Consider the following 9835-nt stretch of genomic DNA (forward strand, 5'->3'; position numbering starts at 1 on the left):
GGGGGGTTCTTTTACCCCTCAGCCAGTTTCCCATTCTAAGTCAGAAAAGTGCTCACTTTTGTTTTCCAGTTTAGAGGGTTGGCTCTGAACAGGAAGCTGACATTTAATCAGATTTATGGAATATTGAGACTTAGAGATCATAAAGAGACATTGTGAGATCACCCTCTTCTGCTCCCTGTGAGCCTCGGCCTAGGAACATTCTGAACTCCCCCAGCTCTGTTCTGTGCCAGTGAGTTAAGTGTTGACAGTAGCCAACCCTGAGATGGCTAAGTGCTGGTTTGCAGAATTGAGGGCGCCACACGTTATTGAATATTGAGTCAGTCACAGGGACAAGCTAAGTTTTCCTTTAAATTTGGCTGCTTTCTCTTTTGATCTTACCTGCTATTGTGGCTGCTTTTTGAGAAAAGGCCACAACGGGGAGAGGCTAAGAAGGACACCTCAGTAAGAGAGGCAGAGACAGAGGGTTACGAATCTGTTTCGGCTCAGCCACACCCTTATTATGAATCCGAGTAAGTCACAGCTTTCTCTCGGTACCATTTACCCCACTATATGGTGTCTTTCTGTTCAGAGTCATTTAAGATAGAGAAGGTATTTTATTTGAGCTTGCATCAAGCAACTAATGCATAGTATACAGTGGAAGGTTATCCTTTAGTCAAACTAAAAGTTTTTGGTGTTTCCCTTTAGGTGCTAATAACAAGCTTGATAATTTTTTAAATTTTTTTCTTTCTTGAGACATGATTTCTCTGTGTAGCCCTAGTTATCCTACGACTCTCTATGTAGACCAGGCTGGCCTCTGTCTCCTGAGCACTGGGATTAAAGTTGAATGCTACCACATCCAGCTTCAGCCTAAAGAATATAATGTAAAATTTATTGAGAATGCCATCATGGAGTGGAATTCTTCATGAGTTTAATTAATCACATGAATGTTGTATTTATTTTGACCAGGATTTTTTTTTTTTTAAACAATGAATTGTTCTTATGCTACTACAAATTTCAAGTAGACCATTCACACATGGTCTTGCCCTCCGATATTTGTGAAAGGTAGTGTAAGCTGAATCTTTAACTTCTGAAATCAGATTAATGAGAAGAAAGCCATATTTTGTATGCAACAGTCTGCACGCTGATCTCTCTCATCCAGCATTAGCAGGTATGGAGGCACCGTATCTTAGTTCACGGAAGTAAGAACCTCAGAAAAGAGACTGTCTGGAAGACGATGGCCAGCAGCAGAGTGAAGTGGATGGAGAGGAGCGAGGCCCATAGTACACATGGGGGAAGAGTACAATGTACTAAGAAGAAATGTACTAAGAAGAAATAGTTTAAGAGACAGGAGAAATGGACTCCTCTCCAGCCAGTCCCAAGATCAAGCAGGAGAAATAATTTAAAAAAAAATTTATGTATATATATATGTTTTGTATGCATGTGCATCTATCTGCACACCAGAAGAGGTCATCTGATCCTATGAGGCTGCTATTATAGATGGTTGTGAGCCACCATGTGGGTGCTGGGAATTGAACTCAGGACCTCTGAAAGAACAGCCAGTGCTCTTAACTGTTGAGCCATCTCTCTAGCCCCAAGATGTGTTTTTTGTTTGTTGTTGGTTTTTTTTTTTTTGTTTTTTGTTTTTTTTTCAAAACCGGGTTTTTCTCTGTAGTCCTGGATGTTCTGGAACTCTCTGTAGACCAGGCAGCCCTTAAACTTAGAGATCCAGCTGTCTCTGCCTCCCAAGTGCTGGGATTAAGGGCACGTATCACTACCTCCTGGCTAAGACACTTTTTTCTTTTCTTTTTTTTTAATAGCTAGTAAGCAAAATTGCATAAAAAGGTGAACACTGCTGAATAATGACATAACTGTATTCCTAACATGTAGGAGGCAGAGATGAGTTCCCTGAGGTTGAGGCTAGGCTTAGTTCAGATAAGGCTCAAAGCCTGCTTTTTACTGTATGAACATTTAAACATGGTGGTTTGTACTCCAGTGAGGATTCCAGGAAATAGAGGTAGAAACTGCCCAGTCCTCCTGCACTGGATTTGAAATTCAAGATAAGGAAAGAAAGAAAGTTTATACTGTCATTATGGTTGAGTCCAGTCAAGGTTAGTGTAAAATCAGGGCTGGTGGCAATGGGGGCAACTTCTACCTATTGATGTGAAGAATAGCATTAATGAACATCAAGGAAGAATTCCTGGAGGCCATCCTCTGCAATCTGCTACTTTCAAAGCTATTTTAGTTGGATGTTCAGGCTTCATGTGTGAATGGGATCAGCTGAGTTTGTGGGTAATAATACAGAATGCTTGGGTTCACATCTTTGTTTTATGTGAACTTCTCAAAAAACTAAGAGGATCTCCTTCATTAGTTGCTTTAAAGGTATGAGTAGAAATGATACTGAATGAATTAATACAATTTAGTAACTTCTTTTATTTTGTCTGTGTGCCTGAGGTCAGCTTTAGATGCCATTCCTCAGGAGCCATTCAGCTCGCTTTTTGAATTAAGATTCTCTGGAGCATGGGGCTCACTTAGCCTAGTGGTCGAGGAGGAGTGGCTTGCTGGTGGGGGTGGTGTCCCCGGGAATCTCTTTCACCTGGCACTGGGATAACAAGTATCAACCAGTGTGCCCAGTCCTTAAGCTTACATGGCAGTCACTTACCACTGAGCTGTCTTCTTGGCCTCGGCCTTCCTTTACTTATCTGAGAAACAGATGCTTTAATTATATAAAAACAAATTGTATCAAACAAAATCATTTTATTGTGTCTTGCCTGGATGGAACTCACAGTGTAGCTCAGGTTGGCCTTAAGCCCAAGTGATCATCCTTGCCTCAGCTTTCTGAGTGTTGGTGTCATGATGTGTGCCAGCCACCATACATACCAAATAAACCTCCAGACATTTCTACAATGGATTTTCTTTAAATCAGTGAGATTGATTGCCAGCTGAGTGGTTTACATTTGAAACGAGCTCTGTTTGTCACTTTCTCTGTATCCTTTTCCTATTGCTTGTTTACTGAGACAGAATCTCCGTGTGTTGTCCAAAATACTCTCAAGTTTTTAGACTCAAGTGGTCCCGCTTTGAGTGTCATCGATGGAGCTACAGGCACTTGGTACCAACCAGCCTTACCTTTCCATTTGAAATTAGTTTCTTTCCTGGATTCTGTTATCTAAATCTCAGGATGGTACATTTTTTGATGTGTAATCTTTTGTAATCCAGTCTCTTCTTTGTAGCCCAGGATGACCTTGAACTGGTCTAGCTGGATTCTGTGTAATCACCTTTGCTGTTTAAATGATAATTCTTTGTGCTACTTTCCAAGGTTTCTGTTTGTAACAGATGAATGAGTGGAAGTGAATTGCCAGGCTACTCTTGGGGATTAATGCTGGTCCTGAGGAGGGTGAGGCAGTAGAATCCTCCTCCATTTGAGGACAGTTTGTGATTGCAGAGTGAGTTCAAGGCCACTGTGGGTGATTTAATGAGGTCTTGTCAAAATAAAAACTGAAAAGAAGGGATGGATAGATGTTATCTAATGTGCTAGGAACCTGGCGAGTGTGAAGAAAAAGACGTGGATTATTAAAGTAAAAATGTTATTTTGAATAGTTAGGATTTTTTTATTGTCAAATCATTGAACTTCCAGAAGAGATTATTTGTCACATCTTATGTTTAAACCCTGAAGAAAGGAAGCAGGTAAGAGACTCTTTTTTTCTCTGTTGAAGGGAGACGGGACATTATGCAAAATCTTGATCATATATATAGATAATGCCCTCTGTCAATAGTACTTCAACAAAAGTATCTTTGCTTTGGGATATAGCTCAAAGTAGATAGTTTGTTTAGCATGTACAGGCTCTGGGTTTGATGCCCAGCTTTGTAAAAACAAGAACAGCAGCAACAACAAATGGCCCAAAGTCTTCATGCTAACACGATACTTTACAGCCTTACCTATTTTCTAGGGACGCTGTATTGTAGGACAGAAGTACTTTCTTCATATGAGGATCTGTTGAAGGTGAAATAGCAATACTTACTGAAGTCTAACATCTTAATAGCATTGTCAGTGAAAAGAAATGTAAAAAGTAGAGATCAGTCCCCACCATCCAGCAAGACTTCGTCCCTTTGCCAGGCAGTTCCAGCATCCTAAAGCAGGCAGGGCAGGGGAGGGGAGGGCCTGACGTCTTTGGGAAAGGTCAACTGTAGTTTAATGGAGTTGACCAGTTTTCCATACTGGCCACCCTACACTTAAGGGATCTCGGGGAGAGGAGCCTGATGCATATTCCTTTTAACTTCCCAAAGCCCAATAGAGACCATCTTTACACACATGACTCAGAGAACAAAAGTAGAATAGGCAAATTGAATTAATGTTGAACTAAGAATATGGTTGATCTCTGAGGCACTATCATCTTAGTATATTATTTCACTTCATTCTCCCAATAATCCTATGAGGCAGATTCAATACTATTATTTCTGTCATTTTTTACATAAGGAAACTGATTTCAAAGAGATTAAATAACTTGTTCAAAGTTACTCTGCTAACAAGGAATCTAAGGTCAGACTCAGGCATTCTTACTCAGAGACCTTCAACGTACGCTACCCCCAATGTGTGTGTGTGTGTGTGTGTGTGTGTGTGTGTGTGTGTGTGTGTGTGTCTCATTGCCCATTATTAGCATGTGCACAGAGGCCTTAGGACTATTAGTGTTCTTCACCATCTTCCTATTAAGCAAGGTCTCTCAGAACCTTGAGCTTGCCGTTTTTTTAGCTGTCAAGTCCATGCTCACTTTATGAAGTTCTGGGGGGATCAAAGTTAGGGTTTTGTCACCTTCACAAGCACTCCACCACTGCCATCTCCCCAGCCATGGCTACTGCTATTTAGTACCACAGAACGTGCTTAGTGTTCAGTGACTGCATTATAAACTGGCATTGGGCGATTGTTTGATCCTGATGGGCTTAACTGGGTGACTGGGTGACATATTTGGGGATTCAGAAAGAAGAAGCAGTGACTTCATAGGGAAAGCCCTTCTCATAGTCATAGGAATGGCTACAAGAGGAAGGTGAGCTGGTCAAGTGTCTTTCAGTCATTGTTTGTGTATAATGACTGCCAAATACCATTGACCAAAGGCCACATGGTCAGGATGTAACTAATGGAAGAGGAAATAATTTGTACAATAATCTACATTAACAATGTATTTTTTCTTTTTGATAATTTTTAAGTAGTTTTTTCTTTTTTCAGTTTTAAGGGTTGACTCTAGGTCCTAAAGCATGCTAAGGCAAATGCTCTATCATTGAATCAGAGCATCAGCATTTAACTTTTTTTATTTGAAAAATTTTGTTATTTTTCTACAAATTATACAGTTTTCCCTCCCTTCTTTCCTCCCCTCTGTCCCCTTGTCTAATCCACTTCTCCATTTCTCTTCAGAAAAAGGCAGGCCTCCATACAACCAAACATGGCAAATGAAATTGCAGTAATACTAGGCACCCTCCTTCGTATTAAGGCTGATGAGGCAAAGCCATTGGGAGGAACAGGGTCCCAAAAGCCAGCAGGAGTCAGCCTAGGCCAAACCATGAAGGCTCCCTAGTTGTTCAGTTTCTATGAACACCTGTGAGCCCAGGTTAGTTGATTCTGTGGGTTTTCCCTGAACTCTGCCTATGCTTGGCTGTGGGTCTCTGTATCTGTTACTCTCAGTTCATGGATGAAGCTTCTTTGATGCCAATCGGAGTCCCAGAATTTTAAAAGACATATTTATTTTGTGTCTATCTGCCTAAGTGTATGTGTGTACTACTTGTGCAGTTCTTGTGGAGACCGGAAGAGAGTGTAGTTTCCCCTGGAACTGGAGATAAAGGCAGTTGTGAGCCACCTAACATAGGTGTGGGGAACTGAATTGGAGTCCTCTGAAAGGGCAGCAAGTTTTTTTGTTTGTTTGTTTTTTGTTGTTTTAAAAAGCTATCTTCCCAGCTTCCTAGTTTGTTTGTTTGTTTATTTTTTGGTTTTTCTTTTTTGTTTTTTTGTTTTTGTTTTTTGTTTCTTTTTGTTTTTTGTTTTTTATTTTTGAGACAGGGTTTCTCTGTGTAGCCCTGGCTGTCCTGGAACTCACTCTGTAGACCATGCTGGCCTCGAACTCAGAAATCCGCCTGCCTCTGCCTCCCAAGTGCTGAGATTAAAGGTACACCACCACTGCCCGGCTAGTTTTATTTTTTTAAAAATTTATTTATTTATTATATGTATATGAGTACACTGTCCTTATCTTTAGACACACCAGAAGAGAGCATCAGATCCCATTGCAGATGGTTATGAGCCACCATGTGGTTGCTGGGAATTGAACTCAGGACCTCTGGAAGAGCAGTCAGTGCTTTTAACTGCTGAGCCTCTCTCCAGCCTTTTTATTTAGTTTTAAAATTTTACATCTCTTTCTCTCTGTATCTGTCTAGCTGTCTCCAATGCTGGAACTCAAACCTAGGGACACACATACATTAGACAAGTGTTCTACCACAGAGCTACATTGCAAGCTCTGATATTTATATTTAGTTTTTGTTATTTTGTTTTGTTTTGTTTTTTTCAATATAGGGTTTCTCTGTGTAGCTTTGGCTGTTCTGGAACTTACTCTGTAGATCAGTCAGACCTTGAACTCAGTGCTGGGACTAAAGGTATGCACCACCACTGCCTGTCTATATTCAGATTTTTTTTCCTACCCTTCCCTTTCCTCCTCCCTTTCTTCCTCCCTCCCTCCCTCTTCTTTCTTCCTTTTTCTCTTCCTTTTTTCCTTCCTCTCTCTCTCCTTTCTTGTTTTTTGTTTTTGTTTGTTTTTTTTTGTTTTTTTGTTTGTTGTTGTTGTTATTGAGACAGGTTTTCTCTGTGTAACCACCTGGTTGTCCTGGAACTAGATTTATGGACCAGGATGCCTGGAATTCACAAGAGGTCCACCTGCTTCTGCCTCCTGAGTGTGCCACCACACCTGGCTGTAGATTTTTAAACCCTCCTCCCACCTCCCTGAGCCTTGGCAGCACATGCCTTTGCCCACTAAGTGATCCTGATGGCCTCTTTTTTTTTTTTTTTTAATTTTAAAGAGAAAACCTCTTTAAAAACTCAGACTAGTCTCAAACTCAGTTTATGGTTGAGAATGTTCTTGAAGTCTTGGTCCTTCTGTGTCTCCTTCGAGAGTGCTGAGATTGCAGCCATGTGGCTGTTGCTCTTCTTCCTCCCCCCACCTGTGTGTATGTATGTGTTCATGTGTGTCTGTTTGTATGTGCTCAGAGGATCAAGGATCATATTCAAGTCCAGGAATTTGTAATACTAGGCAAGTGCTCTACCACCAAGCCATATCCCCTAGTCTCTTTCTTTCTTTCTTTCCTTCTTTCTTTCTTCCTTTGTTTCTTTCTTTCTTTCTTTCTTTTTTTTGGGGGGATGGTGGTGGTGGTGGTTGAGACAGGGTTTCTTTGTGTAGCTCTGGCTGTCCTGGAACTCACTCTGTAGACCAGGCTGGCCTCAAACTCAGAAATTCACCTGCCTCTGCCTCCCAAGTGCTGGGATTAAAGGCATGCATCACCACTGCCCGGCAGTCTCTTTCTTTCATGCTTTCTTTAAAAAAATTATGAGTATAGCAGAGTATCACTTGGAGTTATTTCATGTTTTTTCCCCCTGTATGTATGTTATTGCTGTCAGCGCAGTGCTTTTGTGGGACTCCTAACAGTGGGAGCAGGAGTATTTCTGACTCTTTCTTGCCTGCTCTGGGGACTCTTCCCCATGTTGGATTGCCCTGTCCAGCCTGCGTATGAGGGCTTTTGCCTCGTATTTCATTTTGTCCTGTTAGACTGTTGACTCTTGGAGGTCTGCTCTTTTCTGAAGAGGAGACAGAGAGGAAGTGGATCTGGGGTAGAGGGGAGGTGTGAGTAGCTGGGAGGAGTTGAGCAAAAACTATGGCCAGGATTTATTGTATGAGAGAATCTATTTTCAATAAAAATTTAAAAATTAATTTTATTTGAGACCGTGCAAGCTTCCTTTCTCTGTCAAGAGTCTTGCCTGCCTGCCTGCCTGCCTTCAATCTCATTCTGCCAACCAGGCTGGCCTCAAGTTCAGGGGTCTGCTTGCCTCTGCCTCATGAGTGCTGGGATTAAAGGTGTGCTCCACCACTGCCCAGCTTGTTTTTAGATTTTTCCTTTAGGGGATCGATAAAAAATTTCAAGAGATTTTGAACTGCCTGCAGAACTCACAGGGTCGGTCTACATATTAGTGTGTAAGAAGAATAGAGGATGGCAAACACAGATGTGCAGCCGAGTACTTAAGAGTGATGCTTTGCCGGGCGGTGGTGGCGCACTTGGGAGGCAGAGGCAGGCGGATCTCTGAGTTCGAGGCCAGCCTGTTTTACAGAGTGAGTTCCAGGACAGCCAGGGCTATATACAGAGAAACCTTGTCTCGAAAAACCAAGAAAAAAAAAAAAAGAGTGATGCCTTAGGCTCAGTTGCCCAGCACAGCAAGAAAACAACCAAATAGTAATGACTACTATTAGCTCCCTCCATCATTTAAAAAGGAAATACTTTAGTTCCCCTTTCCTCCAAATATGAAGGACATAACTACAGAATAAAGGAAAGTGTAAATACTTTAAAATTAGGTGGTATCGTGTCGACACTGAAGCAGGCAAAGATATCCAATTCTTTACTCTTTTTTTTTTTATGTTTATTTACCTGATGTATATGAGTACACTGTGGCTGTCTTCAGACACACCAGAAGAAGGCATCCGACCCCATTACACAGATGATTGTGAGCCACCATGTGGCTGCTGAGAATTGAACTCAGGACCTCTGTAAGAGCAGTCAGTGCTCTTTTAACTACTGAGCCATCTCTCCAGCTAACCCATCTTTTTTTTTTTAATTTGGCTTTTTTGTTTTGTTTTTTCCAAACAGGGTTTCTCTGTGTAGCCCTGGCTATCCTGGAACTCATTCTGTAGATCAGACTGGCCTCAATTTCAGAGATCCGCCTGTCTCTGTCTCCAGAGTGCTGGGATTAAAGGTGTGGGCCACCACCACCTGGTCTTTTTTCTTTTCTAAAATTTTATTTAGGAGCATGGGTGTCTTGCCTGCATATATGTTTGTGTACCATGTGTGTGCCTGGTACCCAAGGAAGACCACAAAAAAGTGTTAGGTCTTTTGGACTTAGAGTTACAAACAGTTGTGAGGCACCATATGGTTCATTGAAGTTGAACCCAAGTCGCCTGTTAAGCACTGAGCTTTCTCTCTAGTCCCAAGATGTCTACCAAATACTATAACTTCGGTATGCTGTGTGGTAAGGAGGAGTTAAGGTAGCAGATGGAGTGACAGTTGCTAATCAGTTGACTTTGTTGTTGATGTTTCGCTTGGAGACAGGGTTTTTTTGTGTAGCCCTGGCTGTTCTGTAGACCAGGCTGGCCTCGGACTCAGAGACCCACCTGGCTCTGCCTCTGGAGTGCTAGGATTAAAGTTGTACACCACCACTGCCTGGCCTAATCAGTTGACTTTTAGGTAGGGGATTTGTCGTAGACTCAGAGTTCATTCATTCACAAGGATCCCTGGATGTATATGAGAAAGCCCCAGTGAGTAAAAAGCACTTGATATGCAGACCTGATGACCTGAATTCATCCCTGGGGCCCATGTTGAGTTCAAACCTGGATGTAGTGGCCCATCTGTAATCCCAGCACTCACTCATGGTCAGATAGGAGTACTGAGCTTAGCAGAAAAGAAAGACACTGCCCAGCAAGCCAGAAGGAGAGACCCACTTTCTGACCCCCACATGTGCACCAGATCACACAAACATGCACACACAGAGACACTAATCAAAAAGAAGCCGGGCGGTGGTGGCGCACGCCTTTAATCCCAGCACTTGGGAGGCAGAGGCAGGCGGATC

At 42.0% G+C, this 9835-nt stretch overlaps 1 protein-coding gene across 15 annotated transcripts in view; it reads left to right on the forward strand.

Moving 5' to 3' along the window:
• Positions 1-9835, forward strand: part of Btrc (beta-transducin repeat containing E3 ubiquitin protein ligase) — a 168304-nt gene that overhangs the window by 2797 nt on the left and 155672 nt on the right. For 2 of the 15 annotated variants that reach the window (XM_031390473.1, XM_031390475.1), the window contains exon 1: positions 38-509. The exons of 12 other annotated variants lie outside the window; for them this stretch is intronic. The gene's annotated coding sequence lies outside the window, so the exon portion shown is untranslated. Of the gene's footprint in view, positions 1-37; positions 510-9835 lie in introns of those variants that run through there. One more of the 15 variants, XM_031390481.1, reaches the window with a different exon arrangement.

The sequence above is a fragment of the Mastomys coucha genome, unplaced genomic scaffold (assembly GCF_008632895.1).
Source record: "Mastomys coucha isolate ucsf_1 unplaced genomic scaffold, UCSF_Mcou_1 pScaffold21, whole genome shotgun sequence".
Taxonomy (NCBI): Eukaryota; Metazoa; Chordata; class Mammalia; order Rodentia; family Muridae; genus Mastomys; species Mastomys coucha.